Source organism: Pituophis catenifer, unplaced genomic scaffold (assembly GCF_029215685.1).
Source record: "Pituophis catenifer annectens isolate HBS135680 unplaced genomic scaffold, rPitCat1.0.hap2 SCAF_3, whole genome shotgun sequence".
In the NCBI taxonomy this organism is placed as follows: domain Eukaryota; kingdom Metazoa; phylum Chordata; class Lepidosauria; order Squamata; family Colubridae; genus Pituophis; species Pituophis catenifer.
Genome location: NW_027256883.1, coordinates 140,010,655 through 140,037,174, shown reverse-complemented (window position 1 = coordinate 140,037,174; position 26,520 = coordinate 140,010,655).

Sequence of the window (26,520 nt, the reverse complement as noted above, 5' to 3'; positions counted from 1 at the left end):
TAGATTGACTCTGTAAAACCGCTTAGAGAGGGCTGTAAAGCACTGTAAAGTGGTATATAAGTCTAAGTGCTATTGCTATTGCTATAGGTATACATACACACACCATACACACACACACACACACACACACCTCTAATGATTTTTCCTTCACTTTTTTTTTGTTCTTATGATAGAAAGATGGTAGATGGTTTGGTTTTCTGAAATCAAATGAATAACATCATCCCATTCCATCCAGTGGTGGGATTCAGCCAGTTCGCACCACTTCGGGAGAACCGGTTGTTAACTTTTTCGGCAGTTTGGAGAACTGGCTGTTAGAAGAAATCATTAGGGCAGAGAACTGGATGTTAAATTATTTGAATCCCGCCACTGATTCCATCTAATTATAGGACTAGCCCATATAATCACTACTTCTGTGTTAAAACACCTAGACAGGCATGAAGACAAAGCATATAACTTGTTACTTCTTTCTGAAATTCCTCTCTGATATTTGATTCAACTGTGGGGATGAACATGAAAAATGAATAAGTATGCTGTCTACTCTATTCCTATTGATGCAGAACTGATACAAAGGAATATTCTTCGTTACTCTTTCTGGGTGGAGGGGAAATGATCAAAACCATCCATCTGTACAGTCTGTGAAACTTGGAATGAGTTGAACTTCTGTCTTAGCCATACATTCCAGACTGCAGAGCAAAGATGGAACTGTTTTCTGGAATATTCTAGTTTATGAACAAGCAATTGTCAGCTGGTGAGCGGAATATGCAAGATGCTGCAGAAGTGTCTGCACTAATAAGACATAGAAATTTATGCCCAAGTGAGCAACTGTTTCAAAAGAGCATCGGAGCTGTTCCTTGGCACCATCTCCTGTTGGTGAATGAACCATGAGACACTCGATGCGCGTTTGACTGAATTAATTTTCCCAAACAAACATGCTATTAAGCAAACGTGTAGAAATATTTAGAAGACTCGAAAGAATGGATGGAAAGCAGGATTTGCCTCCTATCTATCTATCTATCTATCTATCTATCTATCTATCTATCTATCTTTAATGGTTTTGAGACATTTTACTTATTAGTGGAGGAATTAGTGATTTATAACTATGCTTCCAAATGAAAGAAACCACCCTTCTCTTCCAGTCTCATCAGAACAATACTCAGTGGTAGATAAGGTTAAAATTTGGCATTCGTCTTAAAATGTTCCAGTAAGGTATAAAAAAAAAATAGATAGAAATGATTTATTCCATTCTTAATCAGTAGCGGAGCATAATAGCTATGTGAGGGTGGGGGGCAATAAGGAGTTTGTTCCTTGCCACATCACAAATCATATAATGCCATGGCAACGTTGGCATGCAAGTTAACATTCCAGATATCTGAAATAAATAGCTGCCTATTTACTTATCACTAAGCCAGATACATTTTCAGGAAATTAACTCTTGCCGTCAACAAGGAGAGATGACAATTCTTGAAGCAGGGGAAACACATTGCTTACAATACTGTTTTTGAAACAATGGATCAATATAGAAAAGGGTGCCATATGCCCTTTTCCCTCAATATAAGCATTTGGTTTTCCAGCTGTGGCAATAATTTGGAATGATTCCTGAAGTCCAGAAAACAGTAAATTTAGAAAGTAAATGAACAAGAATCTTATTCAAGTGAAGAATGTAGGTAAGATTGTCCTGCCATTATCTTGCTTCAAGATTGACTCAGCCTTCCATCTTTCCGAGGTGGGTAAAATGAGGACCCAGATTGTTGGGGGCAATATGCTGACTCTGTAAGCCACTTAGAGAGGGCTGTAAAGCAGGGGTGAAATCCAGCAGGTTCTGACAGGTTCTGGAGAACCGGTAGAGGAAATTTTGAGTAGTTCAAAGAACCAGCAAATACCACCTCTGGCTGTCCCAGAGTGGGATGGGAATGGAGATTTTTCAAAATCCTTCCCCCAGGAGTGGGGAGGGAATGGAGATTTTGCAGTATCCTTCCCCTGCCATGCCCACCAAGCCACACCACTCCCACCAAGCTACGCCCACAGAACCAGTAGTAAAAAAAAAATTGGATTTCACCACTGCTGTAAAACACTATGAAGTGGTATATAAGTCTAAGTGTTATTGTTATTGCTATTGCTTGATCAGAAAAGCATATATTTGGCTTTCTGTTCTAGTACCCTTTTTTTTTTCTAGTATAAATTATTTATTCATATTTTTTTAAAAAAATGACCCCCCCCCCCCAAAAAAAATCACTTCGTATCCAACCTGATCTGATTCAGTTCTGGGAGGTGCAACTGTGATTATTTGGAGTTGCAACCCTACCGTGGTCCATATGTGGAGACAGCTGTTCTGAACTCATCTTTCCCATTTGACTGGCACCAACAATATCTGCAGATCAGGATACTGGTGTGAAAGAATTGACCTTTCTTTCAGGGTAACAATACTGGATGTACTTGCAGTCTGCCAACTTCATTGCTAGCACATTCCTCAAGTGTGATCTTTTGCCGATGGAGCATACTCGAGGAAAAGGTTTTCTAGAAAGAGATTTCTGATAGAATAATCAATCCTGTAATGCTAGTAATTGCAAATTGTTCCAATAATCACTTTGTATGTAAATTGGCACATTATTATAATGTGAATGTCATGGCAAAGCTCTGCATAACAATGGAAGACATTAGTATCAGTATAAATTCAGTTATAATTAGTTTAATGGGGCATCTATCATTCTGGAAATTTAGATAAATGGATGGTTAAAAGATTTGCTGCATGTGCTACTTTTTCTTTGCATGTACGACATTCTCTCATTCAGCCTAAATTGCTGTGTGGCACTGATGTCAGCAATAAATGGTTCCAAAAAATAAAGAAGAAGAGGCATAGAAATTAGAACATCCCGCAATAAACAATCTGAAACAATTTTGCTATTTATCTTCAACATTAGGACCATTAAAAATTGAAGCAGTGCTGTGATTCAATTTGCTTTTTCTCAGAAATATTGATCCTCATTTTCCACTAAGGAGACCTTTTGGACTGCAGCTCTGCATGGAAAATTAATTTGCATAATGTTTTTCATATATATAAGCTTACTTGCTGAAGGGTGAATCTTTGCCTGATAACATTATGGCCTCCTTTCCTGTCAATTTCTAAGGTATTACGTACATTATAATTGGAACACAACGGCACAAAACATGCAGAGCCTCACAGCATCCCAAGATAAATTAATGGCAGCAGTGATCTTAAAGAACATTTGAAATTGTCCTCACCTTTCTATAAGAATGTAAATTGCAGGTTTTTATAATTAAGTGGAGAGAATAAATGTGATGCCAAAAAAAGAGCATACCTTTTTAGATAGAAATATTCCACTTATGGATGCAGAGATTTTGATGTATCTTGCTGGTTAGTTAAAATGAATGTCTAGGGGAAAAAAAAATGGCCAACCTGCTCTTTAGTGCAGCTCAGCCAAAAGGATGAGCTTTGTAAACCTATTTGGCAGGATAAGAAAATGCCCTTTCCTGGTGTTATTTTCAACAAATGATTTCAGCAGAGTCTGAAAGTATCTGTACAGAAAGATGTTCTACCTATTGGTTTGCAGCAGTAAGTGATGTTCGCAGGGTATCCACAGTGTTGTGTCCTGCTAGCAGCCAGCAGAGCTGGCAGTGGAGTCAGACAGTGAGGAGGTTGGGGAGGAACATGGGCCAGTCCTGGGGGCTGGGGAAAGCTTGGACAAGGGTCCTGGGGGCTGGGGAAAGCTTGGAGGCAAAGGGGGAGCTAGACAGCAGTGAGGCAGAGGAACAGCAGGAGTCCGTTCCCAGTGTGCACATGCACAGAGCTGCCAGAAAACAAGAACAACTCAGAAAGAAGGGTCGACTTGGGAGTAAAGCCACACCTTGGAAATGATTGGCCCCTCCCATAGGAAACAAAAGAAGAGTGAATGGGGAGGGGGCTTTTGCAGGAAACAATTCGTTCGTTCAGTAGTTTCAAGAGTGGAAAGTTCTGTTCGTGACTCTAAGAGACACTGTGCCAAGTTCTGCCTTACTCTGCATTTGGAAACAAGTTATGTGGCACTTTGCCAAGTGAGATAAGGTGTGTTGAGAAATATTCCTTTGAAAAACTGTTTGGACAAGCCTTGTGGATTGTGAATGAAAGTAATTTACAGTCATGTAAATAAAAGAGGTTTTGCCAGGACCAATTCCTGCTTCCTGCTTTTTAAGGTCAGAATACACATCCACCAAAGTCAAAAAGTTAAGATTGAAGCTCTTCCTGGTTTTTATGTATTGTCATGGACAGCATCTTGACTTTTTTTTTTAACCATATTTTGTGGATATCCCTGGATATTAGTATGTAGCCAAGTGATTTAATTAAAGCTGTAATATTAACCTGCACACTCCTACACACTCCATGAATTAAAGTTTGACTGGGATTGAACAAATTCTGTACATATCTGTCTAAAATATATGTTTATTGTGTACAATTTGCCTAGGATATACTGTATTTTTCAGAGTATAGGACGCACCGGAGAATAAGACTCACCTTAGTTTTTGGGGAGGAAAATAAGAAAAAAGCTGATTGGCAGGTGGATCGGTCTCCTGGAATACCCCCAATCAGCTGTTCCCAGAGGTGAATTTAAGCAACAGGTTCCTTGGTTGTGAGCTCTGTGCCTTGCTTTTTTTCGCTTTTTTTCCTGCCTCTGAAAGTCTCCAAAACAGAGCTTCAGAAAAAAAGCCTCTGAAGCTCTGTTTGGTGGCTTCTTTTCTGAAGCTCTGTTTGGGGGCTTCTTTTCTGAAGCTTTTTTTCTGATTTTCAGAAAAATCAGCCTCTGAAACCTCTATTTGAAAACCTGGGCAGGGCTACATTCGGCGTATAAGACCCAGATTTTCACCCTCTTTTTTGGGGGAAAAAGGTGTGTCTTATACTTCAAAAAATATGGTACATCTCTTTATGTGTATTGTATACACACAGAAAGAGAGAGATAATGATATCTTAGAGTACATGTATGTTTGCATGTCACTTTTAAGTAATTATTTAAAGAAAGTTAGAGAAGTGCAGATTTAACCTAAAGTTAACAGTCCTCATTTGCAAATGTGGGCCAGTTGTGGGAATTTTCTGACAGCCATGGTTATAAGTTATTTTGGGCAGGATCATGGTGTGATGATGGAAATCATGAAGAATTCTCTAAAAAGAGAAACCGTTTGGAACCAGTTTAAGTTATGGACATTGAAACTCTTATTTGAAATTAATATTTACCTATCATAATATGAATATGAATATTTATCTATCATAATACAGAATTGCATAATTCAAGTGACAGAATCATTAAGCCAGCCACCAACCTTTCGGGCACCAGGAACCAGTTCTGTGGAGAGAGGTATTTCCACAAACTGGAGAGGGCATGGTTTCACATGCTGCCTGCATCCCATGGATGGGATGGGCTTCACTTGTCCGATTTCTGGCATGCTGCAGCCCAATGCCGGACCACGGACCAAGGGTTGGGACCCCTGCATTAAGCTATTGTCTCCGATGCCTTTCTGTTTTACCTCTCTCTGTTTTTTCCCAACCATGCTTTTTTCGATCATTGGTGATCCAGATCCAGAACTGCAATTCTAAATGTATTCACCATGAAAACACTATGTAGGCATGTAACCTACAGGCATGTATGCCTTTCAGGATATAACATCTCGTTTCCATCTCCTCCTCCTCCTCTGTCTCCTTGTTCCAGCATAACTATGAAAAATATTAGGATTCTGTAAAAATGCCTTTCTTCCGTGTCAAGGTATCACCTTAGTCTGAACAGACATCAGAATTTAACCTAATTCAAGATGAAACACAAAGTTGAAACACAAAGTTTCGGGAGGGAGGGAAGGAGGAAGGAAGGAAGGAAGGAAGGAAGGAAGGAAGGAAGGAAGGAAGGAAGGAAGGAAGGAAGGAAGGAACTGAAAATCTCATTGTCATTTCTTCAGTTGGTATAATTTTGTACCATTGTCATCCTCTATGACCTCAGACAAACAAAACTGGAAAAAAAGAACGGTATTCTTTGACCATAAAAAAGGAGCTTTGGTGGCGCAGCGGACTAAAGTGCTGTTAAGTAGCACTTAGCTGCCAGCTGCCTGCAATTACTGCAAGTTCAAATCTCACCAGGCTCAAGGTTGACTCAGCCTTCCATCCTTCCGAGGTAGGTAAAATGAGGACCTGGATTGTGGGGGCAATAAGCTGACTTTGTATAAAAAGAACACCGCTTAGGGGGGCCCGAAAGCCCTACTAAACAGGTATATACAAAAGTATGAAGGCTGTTGCTTAACACATTGTAAGCCGCCCTGAGTCTCTGGAGAAGGGTGGCATATAAATCAAACCAATAATAATAAAATAATAACAATAATAATAATAATAATAATAATAATAATAATAATAATAATAATAATAATAATAAACCTGGTGAATCACAGTAAGCGAGCAATAAAATTGTTATTATCAGATCCGGATATAGCATGGTGATAATGAGGAATTCTGAAAATTGTATTTTATAAGGGAGGAGGGTACCCTCAATTGTACCTGATTCTTGGAGATTGTCTGGACAAGTCCCTGTCGTTTTCTTGGCAAGGTTTTTCAGAAGAAGTTTGCCATTGTCTCCTTTCTAGGATGATAGACAATGACTAACACAAGGTCACCCACTTGGCCCAAGATGAGACTAGAACTCACAGTCTCCTGGTTTTTAGCCTGATACCATACACCAAACTGGCTCTCATTTTAATAAGCTTAGAAGTTTAGGTACAACTTCTCCACCCCAAAAATATAAATATTTGAGCTTTCTTCAGTACTTTCTTCCCAAGGATTGTACTGTGCCTACAAATGTATAATAGAATATCATCAGCCTAGATTTTAATCAATGCTTTCAATAACTCAAGTTGTTTTTCCCTGCACACGAAACAGTACCTTCTACTTGAATCTTCTGTGTAACGTTCAGTAGCCATAGCAATAAGACCAAGAGAAAGGTGGCAATCCTGTTTAGCTCCCTGATGTAATTAAATTGGTTTCAAAATGCCTGACTTCCTGCAAATTCTAGCTGCTAATCTGGTGTATAACTGCACACGTTCAAGCTCTTGGGGTCTAAATTTAATTTCAGAGATACTCCTATAGAATCTAATACTAGGAAAGAAGGAAATAGTGCTTCATGATGACAATATTACTTGAAAAATCTACTACCTTTATTATTTTTTAAATGTGGCATATATTTAAGAGCCAAGCTGCACAATCAAATCACATCTTGTACAGACCATTCTTATAGTGTCTAATTGATTGTTGATTACTTTGTGCACATTGGTCATGGCACTGAATTTGAACAGGAACAGGTATCTATATAATTACATTAATCTACTACCACCCCACAAGAAACAGATTTTTCAGAATTCATCACGAAGTTTTTTAATCTATGTTTAAGTCCAAATGTCTGTTATTACACTCAGACACTGAGAACTCAATGTTTGAGGTTTAGTTGATTTCAAAACTTTGTCATCACTAGAGATTGTATACTTTTTTAATGGATCTTGCAACTGTGGAGACACATCTGTGATAATAGGTAGACTGTTTAGAATGGCTGCTTAGTTTGATCTCTACTTGATATTCCTTATGCACTTTCAGTGGCTGTTGGGTTACCTGGTAATATAATTGGCAGTATATATTTAATCTTGCTGCTTAGAAAAACTGAATTAGGAAGGGTCACTTCTTTCCAGACATCTTCCAAATAATCTTATGTCATCTTCCCCAAAGAATAGTTTTAAATCTTCTTAATGTCCATAGCATCCGGAGATGTATTTGTGAGCCATAAATTTTTCTGGCAAATGGATTTGAAATTTATCTTTGGAATATATGCGTCTTCATCTTTTTTGTGTCTTAGACTATAATATAGTCCTTTTTAATACCCTTGCTTCTTCAGAGAATCTCATTTGCTTAGATGACATTTTGCAAACACTGTAGCTGCCTCCAAATCACTCAATTCCTTTCAGTCTCTCCCTGAAAACGAGAGAGATCAGCAGTTCATAAACGTAATAAATAAATAAAATAAAATATAGATAGCCTTCGACTTACAACAGTTCATTTAGTGACTGTTCAAAGTTACAATGGCACTGAAAAAAGTGACTTATGACCATTTTTCACACTTATGACCATTGCAGCATCTCCATGGCCACATGAACAAAATTTGGATGCTTGGCAGCTGGTTCATATTTATGACGGTTGTACTGTCCTGATCATACGGCCAGCTTTTGCTACTTTCTGACGAGCAAAGTCAATGGGGAAGCCAGATTTTTTTAACAACCATGTCACTAACTTAACAAGTGTAATGATTCACTTAACAACTATGGCAAGAAAAGTTGCAAAATTCATTTAACTTAGAACAGAAATTTTGGGCTCAATTGTGGTTGTAAATTGATAACTACGTAGTGTTTTGGCCAGGTGATTCATCAACTGGCCAAATCAAGCATTGCAGTCTTATATAGTGATGAACATGATAATTTCTGACATACCCACTCAGTTCAGAAATTAATGGTATTCCTGTGTTAAACAACTGTAAATTATTATCTAAGGGCCTCTACATGGGGTACTTCATTAGTTTTAGTTTTAGTTTTAGTTTTCCAGTGAGCAATTTTCTCAACCAGACTTCAAACCTGTAAATTAACTTTCTTCCAATATTCACTTAAGGAAGTTCTTCACACTGTATCTCATAGTATGACAGGTTCCCCTTCCCCCCCCCCAAAATGCAATTTTTAAAAGAGAAATCCATGTGCTACATGTAATATAAAAGTATAAAAACCATTCAGCTCAACATTAAGAAGCCAAGTCTTCTTTCTTTTACAAGATCTGAGAAAGAAATTTTTCACCTTTTTCAGTTTGCAAATAACCTATGGACTATTTGGGAGCTGGGGATGAGACACTTCTACTTCAAAAACAAAAACACAGAGAAAAACAATGACACAGTGGATTTATTTAAAAAAAAAAAAAATCCCGCACACACAGGGAACAGTAGGTGGCTGAGAGAAAGAAAAACAGTAGTCAAAATAAGGTCCTAACTGGCTTTGATCCAGAAATCTATTTATAAAACAACGCTAAAATCATTGTGTTATTATAGCTTTCCCAATAGCACTATTCAATTCAGAGGATGCTGAAGTCTCTACAAGGCAGTCAGTCCTGCAACAACTGAAGTATGGAACTTGACATGTACAAGAGCATTTGAGGGCCCATAACATGGAAAAATCCGCTTTGGAAATGAAGCAGAAAATTGCATCTAGAGATCACTTTTAAGGTGAGTGGAGGAACGACAAAGGGAAACATTATCCCTTTGTGCTCTCCAAAAATGGTTGCTGGCCAGATCCAGTGATGGGGCAACTGGACGGTGCAGCTAAACCATCAACTAAAAAAAGGACTAACTTTTATATTCAAAGTACTGCAGCAATATATTCTGAGAACTTCAAAAAATATATCTGATGCATAAGTACTCAGAGAAGTGCTACATTCATACCCTACCCATTTCAGGTCACTCTTTGACTGGATCCTACTGGTCATGTTAGTGCATTAACTGTTAACATTATAAATAGCTTCCCAATCAAACTAGTCTTAAAACCAATGAAGTGCAAAGCGAAGGGCAAAAGAAAAAAAATAATTGCAAGTCTCCTGCCATCATAAATTGTGTAAAACCCTGAGTTCTATTTTACAAGCAAATGGAGGTTTGATCTTGGTGCGCCACTGGGCATGAGGCCAATTTCCTAATTTACTGCTGTCTCACAGTATACAGTAATTATTTGTAAGTAATAAAAACTCACAGGTTCAAAATTCATAAGTATTATAAAGGCCTTTCTGGGAACAAACATTTCTATAATTTTTTAATCATCACTCTTTCATGACTGTATCCAAAATCAATATTATTTTCCTCATTATTAAGTGGGACAAAAAACTAAAATAACAAATTAATACTCCGTTACATATTTGAATGCCAAGTTTTCATTGGCAATCTATCAGTGTGGATATGAATTTGAAAGCTCAACATAATTCTTAAAGAACAGTCTTATTTATGAAGCTAAATTATTCCGCAGCTTTGCTAAGCATAGCAATATGGCATTATTCTGGTAATGGTGGCGAGAATCCTTATTCTATTAGGAAGATCCATAACAAAGAGGAAATCAAGGGAATTTCAGGCAATAACAATCACAAAACAGTCCAGAAAGTTTTGTTTTCCTTCAAGAAATATCAAAGAGTCAATCCTATATTACTTTCTCTTACAGTGTCATCATGTAACTACTGCAGAGTGAAATTCATTGGTCTCTCCTTGAACACACGTAAATATAACACTTGGATAAAAATAGTACCAATAAATAATCTTCAGCCAGAAACCAACAATGTAAAGAAGAAAACATGTAGCAAATAGTGCACAATTGCATTTAATATAAAGAAAGTAGCAAACAATCAAAGAAGTCTCACCACTCGAGGATATGATTTCTGAAGTAATAAGGCATCTTCACCAATACAGTGTTTGTATGTATGGATAAATAGATACACATACATTCAGAATATATATTTTTTCAGAATGTATATTATACGAGTTAGCAACAGAGGCAGCTGCTGTGTTCTTGTTGAAGGATAAATTAACTCCTTCATTTACATCTTGCCTGACTAGGTGGCTCAGTGGCTAAGACACTGAGCTTGTCAGTCAGAAAGGTCGGCAGTTCAGCAGTTCGAATCCCTAGTATAGGTCTCCTGCGTGAGCAGGGGGTTGGACTAGATGACCTCCAAGGTCCCTTCCAACACTGTTACTGTTAACTTCTTCTACTACAGTTTAAGTCAAAGTCCATCCAGCCCTGGCAAAATTAGAGGAAAAAAAAGACATTAGTGGGAAGATGAGGGAATGAATGGAGGGACTTTACTAAGACTGATAAAAGAGAATATTTGTAACTCAGGGTTAAACGGAGGGATCCTGGATGCTCTCTGAGCATTGGAGGTTTTCTTGCAGACATTTCATTACCAGACTAAGTAACATCCTCAGTGCAGGGATGATGTTACTAAGTTTGATAATGAAACACCTGAACGAAAACTACCAAGCTAGGAAAACACCAAGGAGATCCCACTTTACAGACCGGAGATTCCCCATGTCTGCTCCTGCTTAAAGACCAAGTATGAACTTTGTTTAGTAAACTTTCTGTTTACTGAAGTTTCTCTAGGGGTTAAAAGGGATTTTTCTTACTTGCAGATAGCTAAAAGGCTGGTTATTAGATAATATCCTTAACAATTATATTCTTTAAAAATGGCATCTTTCCTCTACTGTTGCCTTTTGAGATGAATTATTACTTTCCTGTTTAAGAAATAAATTTTTGTTCAGCTTTTTATTCTTTTGTGGCAAATAATAAAACCTTGACCATTCAAACAACAACCCTTTCTTAAAGCAAAACAGTTCCGTACTTTTCATTTTTGCTACCTCCCTTTTTTACCTTCCTTTTTATGACCCAGCCATTCTTAGAAAAAAGCCAAAGTGACCCTCTGAATGAATGGGAATAATGAAAAGAAGGCTGTTTTTAGCTCATGGTATTCCTTTTAGAAGAAAAGAAAATTGAGCTGAATGACCTCCATGTGAGCCATTTTTTAAAAAAATGCACTTGGAGGATATTCCAAAGACAGGAATAGCCATGGAAAAGGTAATCTTTCTAGGTGTCACTAGAGGGCACTATTTCAAGTAAGAAATGAGGACCACACCTATCCTATCTGATCTAGTGAGATAGGCAGGTACCCTCAGGGAGAGGAGATCCTATAAATAGCCTGATGTCTCAAGAAATCTTGTCAAGAAAACTGCAACAACTAGTCCAAGTAGGGGCTATGAATCAACCTTGAGGTGAAGGCACACATCCTCGCCTACAAAAATTATAGTTGTTATTAAAAAAAAAAAAAAAAAAAAAAACCTGCTGATCATATTTGCAACTCATGTCAAAATAGTGAAGAATCAGACTTTGAGAGCCAGTTTCACAGAATGTGATGATATATGTTTGTTAAGAATTTAATAATAGACACCCAAGAATCACAAGATAGCATTTTGTTTGGTGCATAGGCTAAGCAATATAATATTTACACACATGTCCCAAAAGGTTTTTTTAAAAAAAGTAAGAAATTGACCACTACTTGAAATTAATGGGGATAGCAGGACATTTTTTAGGGGTGAGAGGCTTGTAACCAGAAGGCCCCATATTTTCTAATTCTCTGCATCCTGTCTTTAAAACCCAATTAGATGGATCCGCCCCAGGTGCCTGATGGATCCTGTGACAACAGCTCTTTAATATACAGTGAGACTTCAGCAAAAACTCTGGGCTGCAGCCCTCCTTATATACAATCCCGGAGAGGCTGTCAGCCAATCAGCAACTAAGGCAGGCTTGAAACTCCCGCTGAAATGTATCAATACATAACACCCCTCCCTTCCCAGAAGGCACTACATTCAAATATTTACATAAGTACACACAAAATCTCGCAGGTGACCTGGGCGAGGTCTCGTTCTGGTCAACCTGCGCAGTTCAGTGTTTGGTGGGGCGTCGAGCTGGTCGGAGGGACTCTCTGTCTCTCCTGGCTCCGCCAATGGAACCTCCTGGATTTTGTCCGGGGCGTGGTTATCCCCGGCTGGGAGTGGCGGCTCGCTGGGGCAGCACTGGAACCAGGGCTTGTCAGCTAAGTATTCCCTCGAACCTGGGCTTGAGTTAGCTGTTTTGGGAAAGTTGTTGTAGTTAGGTTCGGAGATTTCTAAGTTGATGTTTGCCTCGCTGACTATTCTCTTCCTTAGTTGGTCTATGTGGCGTTTCCAGATTCTGTCTACCCCTACGTCTACCGTGTAAGATTTTGGGCCCGTTATGCCCACTATGGTTCCTGCAACCCATAGAGGTCCACTAGCATAATTGCGAGCGAACACCGGGGACCCAACCTGGAACTGCCTTAGTCCGGTGGTCTCTCCCTTAAAGTTCTCATGTAAGTAGTTACGGTGAAGCCTGTCTAACACGCACCGAAGCTTCCTGCCCATGAGGAGTTCGGCTGGGCTTCTCCCTGTGGCCGTGCATGGTGTGGCATGCTGGACTGCTAAAAATTGGTCTGTCCTGGCCTGCCAGACCCCATCGCCTAGCCTGGACAAAGCCTCTTTGGCTGTTCTTATGAAACATTCAACAAGGCCATTAGAAGCCGGATGGAAAGGGGCCGACAGGGCATGGCGGATGCCCAGTCCGGCCAGGTAGCTCTCAAACAGAGTCGCTGTAAATTGAGGCCCGTTATCAGATACAAGGGTATCCGGTAGCCCGTGGGTGGCAAATAATTTCCGAAGAGCCTTAATGACTGCTTCAGCTGTGGTTGAAGACATGAGTATGATTTCGAGCCATTTTGAAAAGGCATCGACTATGATTAAAAATGTTTGCCCATAGAATGGCCTGGCAAAATCAATATGGATCCTCCCCCATGGCCCCTTTGATTTCTCCCACTCTTGGATAGGTGCTATCGGGGGATCAGGGCGAGATTCCTGGCAGGGCCTGCACTTCCCCACCCACTCGGAGATGACTTGGTCCATGTTGGGCCACCAAACGTAACTGCGGGCTAAGCTTTTCATCCGAACTATTCCTGGGTGCCCCTTGTGCAGTAACTCCAAGACCCTCGTTCTCAGTTTTGTTGGTACCACCACCCTATCACCCCACAACAAGCAACCCCCTTGCATAAACAATTTGTTACGTTTGTTAACATAACCCTGGTATTCCCCACTGTCCACCTTGACAGGCCACCCCTTAAGGACCCAAGCCATCACAGTGCGAATCACAGGGTCCCTAGCAGAGGCTTTAGCCACCTCGCAAGAGGAGATAGGTCCCAAAGTCATAGCGTCAATCAAAAGGATGGGGGCTTCCAGCATGGGGTTGACAAGCAGTTCGGGGAGGGGACAGCGGCTGAGGGCGTCCACGTGACCCAAGGTCCGTCCGGGTCGATGGACAAGCTGGTACGAATAGGCCAACAGGAAGATGGCCCACCTGGTTAAGCATGGGGACAGGGCAGCGGGGGTGGGCTTGTCACCGGCCAAAAAGTCCCAGCAAGGGCCGGTGGTCTGTCACAAGTTCGAATTGACGGCCATAGAGATATTCATGAAACTTCTTAACCCCCGCAATTGCAGCCAGAGCCTCTCTGTCCAACTGACTATAGTTACGCTCTGCGCTGGACAGAGTGCGAGAGTAAAACGCAATGGGCGCCTCTAGGCCATTTGGCAGTCTATGGCCTAGGACGGCACCAACTCCAAAGGGGGAGGCGTCACAAACCAAAACAAGTGGTAGCGCCGAGTTGTATTGAATGAAGAAGCTGTCCTCAGACAAAAGTTTCTTTACAGCCTCAAATGCGGCTGCCTCTGCCTTGCCCCAAAACCACAGAACATTCTTCCCTAACAGTTTGTGCAGGGGATCTGCGATGGTAGCCTTGTCTTTTAAAAACATTGAGTAAAAGTTGAGGAGTCCAAGGAAGGCTTGGAGCTCCGATTTGGATTTGGGGGCAGGTGTGTTCTTGATGGTCCTAACTTTACTTTTGGTGGGGTGGATGCCTGTGCCATCAACCTTGTACCCCAAAAATTCGACAGAGGGAACAGCGATCATGCACTTGTTCTTTTTAAGTTTGAGTCCCGCTTCCCTAAATCTGGTTAGGACGTTCCTCACTCTGTCCCCTAGTTGACGCTCATCTTGGGCACTGATTAAAACATCATCAAAATAGGGCACCACCCCCGGAAGCCCTTGCAAAAGGCGCTCCATGGTGCTCTGGAATAGGCCGGGTGCGACGCTCACCCCAAACTGGAGCCTGGTGCACTTGAATGCACCCCTGTGAGTCACGATCGTTTGCGCCTCTGCCGTGGCATTGTCAATGGGTAATTGTTGATAGGCCTGTGCTAGGTCCAATTTGGCAAAAAATTTTCCTGGCCCCAGGGAGTGTAGTAGATGATGCACAATCGACACCAGATAGGCGCTCGGCTGCAAAGCCTTGTTGATTGTGCACTTGTAGTCGGCGCAAATTCTGATTGAGCCGCCAGATTTAACTGGGGTCACTATGGGGGTCTCCCATTTCGCATGGTCAACGGGGACCAACACCCCTTGTTTAATTAATTTGTCCAGTTCTGCATCGATCTTTGGTTTCAATGCGAAAGGCACCCGTCTGGCTTTAAGTCTTATTTGGGCTACGTTGGGGTCTAAATTTAGGGAGATAGGGGTCCCCACATACTTGCCCAACGTGTCCCCGAAGACGTCCTGGAACTCGGTCAGGAGGCTGTCCTTCAGTGACGGCTCGAACATTCGGTGGACGCCGGTGAAACCCATGCCAAGGGCTCGGAACCATCCCATGCCCAGAAGGCTGGGTAGCTGCTTTGTGACAACTGTTAGCAGCAGGTCTTTTTTGAAGTCTCCGTATGTGATTCGGAACATGCCTACTCCTTCGACGGGGACCCGGTTCCCCTGGTAGTCTAGGATGCACAGTCTCTGTTTGGATAGCTGGTCCTTCCGGAATGACGGCAGGATGGTCTTCAGGGTCGCCCACGACATTATGGAAAGAGCTGATCCGGTGTCGATCTCCATCATGCATGGTTTGCCGTTGATTTCGACCACCGTGCTGACCTTGTCTTCGATTGCCGTGCTGGCCTGGTCGACGTGTATGCTGCGGCCATCTCGCGGTTCAGATTCGCGCCGCTTTCTAGCGCCGCCCTCTCTCATTGGATGCTTCTGGCGCATTGGTTCTGGTTGGCTGCGGCGCTCATGTGGTTGATGTTTTCTGGGCAGTATGGCTCTACAGACTCACGCCAAGTGCCCTTTTTTCTCGCAGCGCCTGCAAATAGCCTCTCTGTATTTGCAGGACAGTCTATCGTGATTCCCGCCACAGCTGGGGCAGTTACGTCGGGGGCTGCCTGCGTCTTTTCTTTGGTGCTCTGTGCGGAAGACGTCCTCATCAGACTCGGACTCCGAGCTGGATCCGGCGTCTTCCCTGTGCACTGGTGTAGACTTGGGATTGTCCTTGCTGGTCAGCGGGCACTGCAGTGTTTCTGCGGCTTTTGTGGAGGCTTCATGAGCCCTGGCCTCATCTAGGGCTCCGGCAAGCATTAGATCAGGCTTAGCGAGTAGTCGCCTTTGAAGTCTTATGTCTCGAACGCCACAGATTAGCTGCTCAAGCAGCGCATCGTCCAAGTCCCTATAGTCGCAATGTGTTGCGGCTTTACGCAGGCTCGCCATGTAAGCGCTGACCGGTTTCCCCTCTTGTTGCACGCGTTGTCTTAATTGGTATCGTTGCACGAATTTGGAGGGCACAGGAGCGTAGTGAGCCCGAAGACTTGCCATCAGGGTGTCCCAGGAAATGGTTTGGACTGGCGTTGGTTCACATAGTGACTCCGCCATCTCGAACACGTCTGGTCCACAGTGGCTTAGAAAGAGGGTTCTCTTCCGATTTGCGGATAGTCCTTGCATGTCACTGGCTTCTAGCAAGCACTCAAACCTCGTTAGGTACGAGACCCATTTTTCGCGGGCCGGATCAAAAGGCTTGGGCGGAACGTAGGCAGACATGTTCGGTATGCCTCCTGTAGTTCGGCTCGTCGCCTAGCTGAAGCTCGTGGTCTCACTGGTTCGCTTCTTGTGGCCTCAATCCCACCTTCGTCGCCAATGTTGTAATTCGGGAATAATGAGAGGCACAAGCAAGCAAGTGACAACAGCTCTTTAATATACAGTGAGACTTCAGCAAAAACTCTGAGGCTGCAGCCCTCCTTATATACAATCCCGGAGAGGCTGTCAGCCAATCAGCAACTAAGGCAGGTTTGAAACTCCCGCTGAAATGTATCAATACATAACACCAACCTTCGCTTCATTGCGAAGGTTGTTGAGAGTGTGGTCGTGCAACAGTTTCCGCAATTCCTGGAGGAAACATCCTATCTAGATCCGTTCCAGTCGGGTTTCAGGTCTGGGCACAGCACGGAAATGGCATTGGTCGTGTTGGTGGATGATCTCTGGAGGGCTCGGGACAGGGGTTATTCCTCTGTTCTGGTCCTATTAGATCTCTCAGCGGCTTTTGATACCATCGACCATGGTATCATGCTGCACCGGCTGGAAGAGTTGGGGGTGGGAGGCACTGTGTTGCGGTGGTTCTCCTCCTTTCTCTCCGACCGGTCGCAGTTTGTGTTGGCAGGGGGGCAGAGGTCGACCTCGAGGCCTCTCATCTGTGGAGTGCCACAGGGATCAGTCCTCTCACCCCTTCTGTTCAACATTTATGTGAAGCCGCTGGGTGAGATCATCCGTGGCTTTGGGGTGAGATACCACCAGTACGCTGATGACACCCAGCTGTACATCTCCACCCCAGGCCACCCCAATGATGCCCTTGAAGTGATGTCCCAGTGCCTGGAGGCTGTGTGGATCTGGATGGGGAGGAACAGGCCAAAACTCAACCCTTCCAAGACTGAGTGGCTGTGGCTCCCGGCATCCCGATATAGTCAGTTGACTCCATCACTGACTATTGGGGGCGAGTCTTTGGCCCCCACTGAAAGGGCTCGCAATCTGGGAGTCCTCCTGGATAGGCAGCTGTCTTTGGAGGAACATCTGATGGCTGTTACCAGGGGGACCTTTTATCAGGTTCGCCTGATTCGCCAGTTGCGGCCCTTTCTCGATCGGGATTCCTTGTGCACAGTCACTCACACCCTCGTCACCTCTCGCCTTGACTACTGCAATGCTCTCTACATGGGGCTCCCCTTGAAGAGCACCCGGAGGCTCCAGCTGGTCCAGAATGCAGCAGCGTGGGTAGTGATGGGAGCAACATGGCGCTCCCATGTAACACCGCTCCTGCGCGAGCTGCACTGGCTCCCGGTGGTCTTCCGGGTGCGCTTCAAGGTGTTGGTTATCAACTTTAAAGCGCTCCATGGCATAGGGCCTAGCTATCTGCAAGACCGCCTGCTGCTACCGATGACCTCCCATCGACCCGTGCGCTCCCACAGAGAGGGCCTCCTCAGGGTGCCATCAGCCAAACAATGTAGGCTGGTGGCCCCCAGGGGGAGGGCCTTCTCTGTGGGGGCTCCCACCCTCTGGAATCAGTTGCCCCCGGAGATAAGGAGAATCCATGACCTCAATGCCTTCCGTCGTTCCCTGAAAACCCATCTTTTCCAGCAAGCCGGGTTGGCTTAAGAAGAAATTTTTAAATTCTTTTAATTAGTTTATGATTTTTTTAACTTTCGGGCCAAAATTTATATATATTTTTAAATGTTTTAATATTTGTATTCTATGTTTTTTATCTTGGCTGTACACCGCCCTGAGTCCTCAGGGAAAAGGGTGGTATATAAATTGGAAATTAAATTAAATTAAATTAAAAAGACCAATTAAGTCAACACACACCATATAGTTTGGCCCTGACTGACTTGAAAAGACACTTTAAGTCAATGCTTTTCTTTAAGAAAAAATGCTGAATCAGCATTTGTCTCTGAGGTACAAGGGGAGTAACCATTTTATTTAGTTTTAGATTAAAAAAAAGGCTTCTGCGCTAATGCAGGGGCTCTTTTGGTGGATTAGAACATCTCCCCACCTGGGCAAGCTGACTCAATTGGATCTTCAACAGAACACGTCAAGATAGGGTAGCTTAATATAACAAGTCAAAGAAGTCTCAATAGGAGAGCTGTTTTATCCAGGCCTTCTAAATAAGGTTTAGCCCTAGCCAGGGAACGGGAAGTAGAAAAGGGGAAGGAGAGGAGGAAAGAAGAAAGTAGAAAGAGATGGTAGAAGGAAGGGAAGGGAAGAAGGAGAGGAAACGTTGTTGTAAAATAAAGGAGAGGAAAGGGTAGAAGAGCAACTTGGAATATACTCTATTTTTTTTAGGATGAAGAATGAACTAAGATAAAAGTCAAAAGATAATATGTATGATTAACGATGGATAGGAGATTGTACATTTAAGTATGTTTATGAGAAATAAACATAAAAAAGCTTTTTAAAAAAAGGTTTAGCCCCAGCCATGAATAGTACCATGTTTTAAATCCTCAACTGAATCAAAACGTTTTAACCCTGCCAAAAAAGTGTCCACAATATGATATAATTCCAAATTACTGCTATCATTTAGCTATCCCCACACATTAAAATATTTTATTTACTTATTTATTATTTATCTATTTATCAATTATATTTAAGAACCACCCATCTCCCTCAAAGAGAAAGTCTGGGCAATGTACAATAAATTATTAAAAATGTGAAAATATATGTAAAACTTTTTAAATTTAAAAGAGGCAAGGGATGTTGAGAATGGATGTTAAGAATTCATTAAAAGGCAGGGGGGGGTCTTTCAGGGCACCAACCAACTCCACAGTTGCATGCTCATCTGTGCAACCCAAGCAAAGGTGCACACCTATGTTTTTACATTTTTTGGAAGGCCAGGAGAGAGGGGGCCCATCTCACTTTTGTAGGAGCATGTTCCACGGACACAGGCAATAGCAGAGAAGGCTCTTTCTTGGATCCCACCAGTTGGAATGCTTTGGCTGATGTGGTCCACAAACATGCCTTCCCTACCTGACCAGGTGGGACAGGCTGATGTAGTGGGATGAAGACCCATGCCGTGTAGGATTTCAAAGGTCATAACCAATACCTTGAATTGGATCTGGAGGCAAATCAGCACCCAATGCAGGTTGCACAACAGAGGTATTTCATGTGCCATTCTTTGGGTGTCCAAGATTGCTTGCACTACTACATTTTGTACCAGTTGAAGCTTCAGGATACTTTTCAAGAGCAGTCCCGTGCAGGGCTTGCCATGTTATTAATCTATGCCACTCTTATGGCCTTTTCTAATATAATCTAACACTATTGATTCTTTTACAATTTTATGGCACAACAATTTGTTTATGCTTTGTTTGTGTGTTTAATATCACTCCCTTGCAAGAAGTCAAGAAGAAAAAACATATTGTTAAAAGTAAAGAAGATAAAGGATTGGAAGATTGTTTGGGTAAAAATTTAAAGAGAAAAATGGAATAAGATGAAATATACTGTTTATAATTAAAAAGATAAGAGGAATTTTGTGAAATATATTTGATAAATGAAAGATCGGGGTTGCCTGGACTCCATAGTGGAAAATATTAAATTGAAGATGAATACAGCAATAGAGAGAGATGAGGAGAAGAGAGGTGGAAGGGAAAAGGAAGGAGAGAGAGGGAAAGAAGAGTAGGGAGGAAGGAAGGGAAGGAAAATTAGAGTAGGAGAGAGGGGAAGAGAGGGGGAAGAGAGGAGGAGAAGGAGAAGGGGAGGGGAAGTAGATAAGAGAAGAAGAGGAGGGGAAGAGAAAGTAGGAAAGAAAGAAAAGAGGGAGATGGTAGGTTGGAGGAGAAAGATTGCTGTACAATAAAAAAGATGAAATGGAAGAAAGGCAACCCCGAACAAACACAAATATACTAAGATAAAGAATGAATTGTTAAAGAATAAAAGGGAATAAATATGAATAAACAGTAAAATTAGAATTTAAGGGACGAATGAAGATACTGTTTATATAAATAAGCAAACAAATATTGAGATATGATTAAAAAAAGGGAAAAAAGAAAATTGTGGCAAAAATTGTAATTCAGTAAAATGTATTTGAATTTGATAAATTGTATAAGATAAGATATGGCCAATGCTCTGTTTAAAAAAGATGTGGGTGAATGTGGGGGAAAAATTAATAAAATTTGATTAAAAAAAATCATTCCCTAATCACAGGACAACAATGTTGCCAAGGTTTTATAACAAAAATGTATTATGTGCAAATATTATCGCAATACACTACAGTTCTATTAAAGTCATTTTTTGTGGTTTGCTCATAATATTTTATTCCTTGTAGATATTTTTTTATCTACCTCTACCTTTAAATAAAAGTGTTTCATTTATATAGGGCAAAATTTCATTTTCACTGAGAAGGTTGCTCTTCCACCACTGAGCTGTAGGTTAGATTCCGTGGCTTAAATGGCCTCTTCCAACTCTGTAATTCTATCAATTAAAATATTGTTGGATATATGTTTGTATGTGCAATTATTTCATATGAAACTGTGTAATAGCCCCAGCATTAGAACTGCATGGCAACTACACATTACATAAAACATAATGCTCTTGCTCCAGAGTATTCTTGTAATCGAACATCTGACTGAGTTTCCCATCACTGCAATCTCATTTGTGCTAGACTGGATTTTTGGGGTTGCCATCCATCAATATCTACAGGGTGTCTGAAGCAGTGTTGCACTTCTGTGTCAAGTAGGTTAGAATTAAAAGCAAAAAAAAAAGGGGGGGGAACATGGGCCATTGAGCACAAATGTCACATATATCTGAAACATGATGCATATCTCTTTAAAACAGCATTTCTTCTGGATATTTTTCAGGGAGGTGCAGGGAACTGTGCTCAAATGTGCCATTCATTTAAATAAGTTAACATGTATTTTCTAGGGTTTTTTTTTAAAAGCCACTTCTATAGTAAGTGCAGATAAGAAGCATTCCAAGGCTATCATCTGTCCCTCTGCTGAGACAAAGCCCACTATAACAAGAAATCTTTGTCTCTAGAGGATCTGCTTCTATGCAGCTAATACACAGCATACATCATTTTCTCACCAATGAATTTCCTGGAAGACAACAAAGTACTCTAGAGACAAGCATATCCATCAATGGCACACCCAATAGATCTCAATTACATTAATTACAATAGACTTTCTAATGAGCGAAATGTCAAGCACTGGATCTATGCCCAATGCTAATAATTCACTCATTCCCAGATGGCACTCTTTCACAGCCAAGCAGTGATGCTTCATGCACTCTGACACCCAAAACATTGGAGTGAAGTGGTTATACTTCAGCATTAGATGTTAAAACACAAGTGGGCTATATTAATCAAACACTCCAGATTCTTCAAGTACCCAGCTAAATGCCATTTTGTGTCACCTTGCAAATGCCAGCAGTTACACACAGCAGTGGAAGGGGAGAAAGATTCAGTCAGTCAGTCAATCAATCTGTCAGTCAGTTTATGCCATCCATGCATCAGGTCCATGGGTATGTAGGAGAATAACTGAGGGTTTGGAAAGTGATGGATTTTACACATTACAGTATAAAATAATGTTACGACATGTTTTGCTATAAATTATGGTATGTGTATGGCCATTACAAATAAGGGCCAAGGTAGCCTGCACCCAACGAATACCTCCAGAAGTTGGTACTGGATTCCAGGACACAATGTAACAAATGGGGACTTCCCTAAATGTTTCTTTATTTGTTCCTTTAATTAATTAATTTAATAAGCCACTACCTTATTATCCAAAACAGTAAATTAGTAAATTAAATGATTTAATTTAATCTTATTGGCATGTCCCCTTGAATTAAATCTGAACCAAATTGGGTTTTGCCTTGGACTTGTTTATTTCTTGGTCTTGCACATCTTTTGAGAAAAGTCCCTGGTATGTACCTCAAAGAACAAGTGTGATATTTGGCACCAAAAATAAAAAAAAATAAAAAATGTAGTAAACCTTGGAAGAGGAATGCAATGGTACTTAATACGGAAAGCCTTTTTTTTTTTTCCCAAAGTCTCTTCCTTTGCTTTCAAAATACGAATGTGAAAATTTTAGAGGCAAAATGGAATTATTCTTCTTTTCTCCTTCAGCGTCCAACGTCTTTTGAAAACTCCAAGGTTTTTCTCAGGCAGTTCTATACAAGGTTTTATAATTGCAGTTCCATTTCCTAACCCTACACAGGTGATTACAACTTGTGAACCTGTAAAAAAACTCAGAGCCAATTGGTTTTGTTCACTGTGCTGACTTACAGGGAAGTGCAGCAGAAAGAATATAAAGGATATCATTTAGTGCCCTGCCCTGAGCTATGGCTGAAGGAACAAAAATGACTGCCCATCTGTTCTACACCAAAATTAAAACATATCACAATTCTTTTTTTTAAACATATTCTAATATTTGTCTGGTTTAGGAGTTATTATGGAGCTCATTCCCTGGCTACAAAACTACAATTTCTCTATTGCATTTGGAAGCCACTGAAAAACAAGGGTATCTAATTTCTGCAACCAGATGCCTTTGGAAATAGCTATGTCTATGGTTGCATGTTGAATTATTGGCTGAGGTCAGAGACAAGTGAAGATACATTTTAAATAGTGCATATAAATAGATATCTCAGTCTACGTTGAAAGACTATGGAAAAGAAACGTAATGGTTGTTACGCGATTTGGATCAAAGAACATGACGAGATGAGAATGCTAATACAAAACAGGATCCCCTTAACTCTGCGTAAAATGTCAAAGAGGAAAAAATAGATTTGTTCCAACTTCAAATAAGCTAAAATAGAGCCAGAAATAAATCAATCTAGCTCCTTCACTCTGCCAGGTCCAGAACTGCTTCTCTCCTTGAAGAAAGACCACATGTGGAAGCATCTTCACAAACATGAAATGCAATAAAAATGGCTTCAAAAGAAGTGAGAGAATATTAAAGATCACTATTAACCTATAAGACATTGGCTAATAATATTTCAAATTGGATAGGGAGCATAAAGTGACAGGGAAAGAAGAATGAGTTCATCTCCATTCTCAGTTGACTTACTACATTAGTTCTCTTTCAATCTGTTGATGAGTTACAGAAAAAAAAAAAATTGGTCATATACCTGGGCACTTGATTTGTCTATACAGGTAGTCCTCAACTTGCAACAATTCATTTAGTGACCTTTCAAAGTTACAACAACACTGAAAAAAAAATGACTTATGACTGTTTTTCACACTTATGACCATTGCGGCATCCCCGTCATCATGTGATTAAAATTCAGATGCTTGGCAATTGACTCATATTTATGAGTCAATTCATCACTTTTTGTGACCTTCTGACAAGCAAAGTCAATGGAGAAACCAGATTCACTTAACAACCATATTACTACCTTAACAACTGCAGTGATTCGCTTAACATTTGTGGAAATAAAGGTCGTAAAATGGAGTAGAATTCACTTAACGGACACTCTCACTTAGCAACAGAAATCTGGGGTTCAATTGTTGTCGTAAATCAAGGACCATCTGTATTTCCAAATGGCACCTTGAGCATAGAAAATTTGATCCTGCCAAATCAAAATGAAATTTCTGGGAAATACTTTATATAAATTCAAAACACGTTTTGCAGTAGGCATATTGCTAGTTCTAATTAATAATGGACCTATTTTCTAAGTTGGTGGGTTTTTTGGTTTTTTTTTTTTTTTTTTGAGCTCAGTCATTGAGGCACCATCTTCTCCAATATACATATTAACAGTACCAAGTGAGATGGAAAATGAATCCCTTGCTCAATGATATCATATCCCTGGACAATATGATTATGAGTGTTATTTACATAAAAGTCTGACAAAGAGCATTAACAGGCTAAGCTGGATATTGCCAGCTGGATACATTTTCTAAGTGTCAATAGCATTTCCAGTTTCTTAATCTGCTGTTCCATCTCTTTATCATCAAAGGAAGAAATAATAGCAAGCTGATAGTTTGGTCCAAATTATAAATCAGATGGCTCCAGCTTTCACATCACTGGGGATTCCAGGAACAAAGCTTCTCAAAGAAGCATGACAGCAAGCTGTAGCATCTGAAATAATTCAGTATAATAATTGAAATAGTCCTATCTCAGGAAATATATTGTCAAGTCCTATGGGCAAGGAATATTGTAGGCCACCCAGAGTTGGGCGGCTATTAAATTTGTTTAATAAATAAATAAATAAATAAATAAATAATAAAACAAGTAAGCTTTATAATGTACTAAAAATTTCCAGTCTTAGAAACTTTTATGTTACTTGAAACTATTGAACTTTGGACCTCACGAGAGAGAAATCCTAATACATTTAGGCTTAAAATGTAAATGCAGATAGTCCAAGAACCACTCGTTCAATGATTGTTTGAAGTTATGGTGATGGCGATAGAAATAGCATTTAGACTGATATACTGTTTCACAGTACTTTACAGCCCTCTCTAAGTGGTTTACAGAGTCAGCATATTGCCCCCCCCCCCAACAATCTGGGTCCTCATTTTACTGACCTTGGAAAGATGGAAGGCTGAGTCAATCTTGAGCCTGGTGGGATTCGAACTGCCAAAATGCAGACAATCAGCAGAAGTAGCCCGAGTACTGCATTCTGAACACTGCGCAACCGCGGCTCCTGATGCTAAATGAGTATTTGATACACCTAGTTCCTGAAGTTATAGCTATAGATGTGCTCCTGTAGTCATGTGATCAAAATTTGGGTTGACAGGCCCCCCAAAACCTACAATCACAGGGGTGCCTAAATCCACCTCCCCTGCTAGCCTATTTCCTCTCCATTTCTGCCCTTTTGGCAATCCTGCATTTGCTGGCACTGATGCCCCTGGCAAGCTTGCTGCCTGTCACTTATTAGCCCTGCCATCATTGGCAGGCTTGCTCTTGCTGGTCCTGCCAGCCTTGCCAACCTTGCCACACCCAGCTGACCTTACTGTCTTCCTCCATTGTTGATGACATGTGACCATTTTCTGAAATGGTATTAGGGATTCCTGACTGAGCAGGGAGTTGGACTAGAAGACCTCCAAGGTCCCTTCCAACTCTGTTATTCTACACTTGGCCACTTGACAGCACTTAAAACTATGGGGATGGTTTTTTTTTTTTTTAATTTGATTTATATGCCGCCCTTCTCCGAAGACTCAGGGCGGCTTACAATGTGCTCAGCAATAGCCTTCATCCTTTTGTATATTTATACAAAGTCAGCTTATTGCCCCCACAAATGGGTCCTCATTTCACCTACCTTAGAAAGGATGGAAGGCTGAGTCAACCTTGAGCCTTGGCGAGATTCGAACCCTGCAGTAATTGCAGCCAGCTGGTCTTAATAAGCTTAATAACAGGGTGCTTTAAACCCCTGTACCACCAAGGCTCAATTTAAATCTCTCCACCTGCTTATCTGTCCTCTTCCGCCTTTTGGATGACCTCTTCTTGTTTCCTGCCTGCCTTGTTGTTTTGTGCATGCTGAACCTTCCGTTCCTGGTCCTAACAAGGTCACTTATGACTGGAACATAGGGCAGGCACAGTCCTTGCCCTTCCAGCAGTTGCCTTGCAAAAGGTCAGGTTGGGCTTGCCTCATTAGCAGAGACAGGAAGAAGATGGCGAAGGTCAGCTGGGGGCAGCATGGGTGGTGAGGGTGACAGGATGAGCAAGAGAAAGGCAGAAGGCAAAGATGGACTAGCAAGTGTGGGAAGCTGAAGAGAAGGCAGTCCCTTATCTTACCAAAGCTTGGGGTTGGAAGGGACCAGGCCAGAAGTAACTTGGATCAATATGGATCTTCTGTTATTAAAGGAAGATTTGATTAACAACAATACCTGGGACTTCAAGGATGCCATCCTTAAACAATGTAGTCATATAATATTGTGCTTTATAACTGTACCACTTAGCGATAGAAATTATGGTTCCACCTGCTGTTACAACTGGAAGACTACCCATAAATCTTCATGACTGGTAATCAAAAATTGCAAGTTTGGGCAACCATTAGGCTACTTCCTTTCCATCCAATGGGCAACTTAGAGCATCCGACCAGATTTGT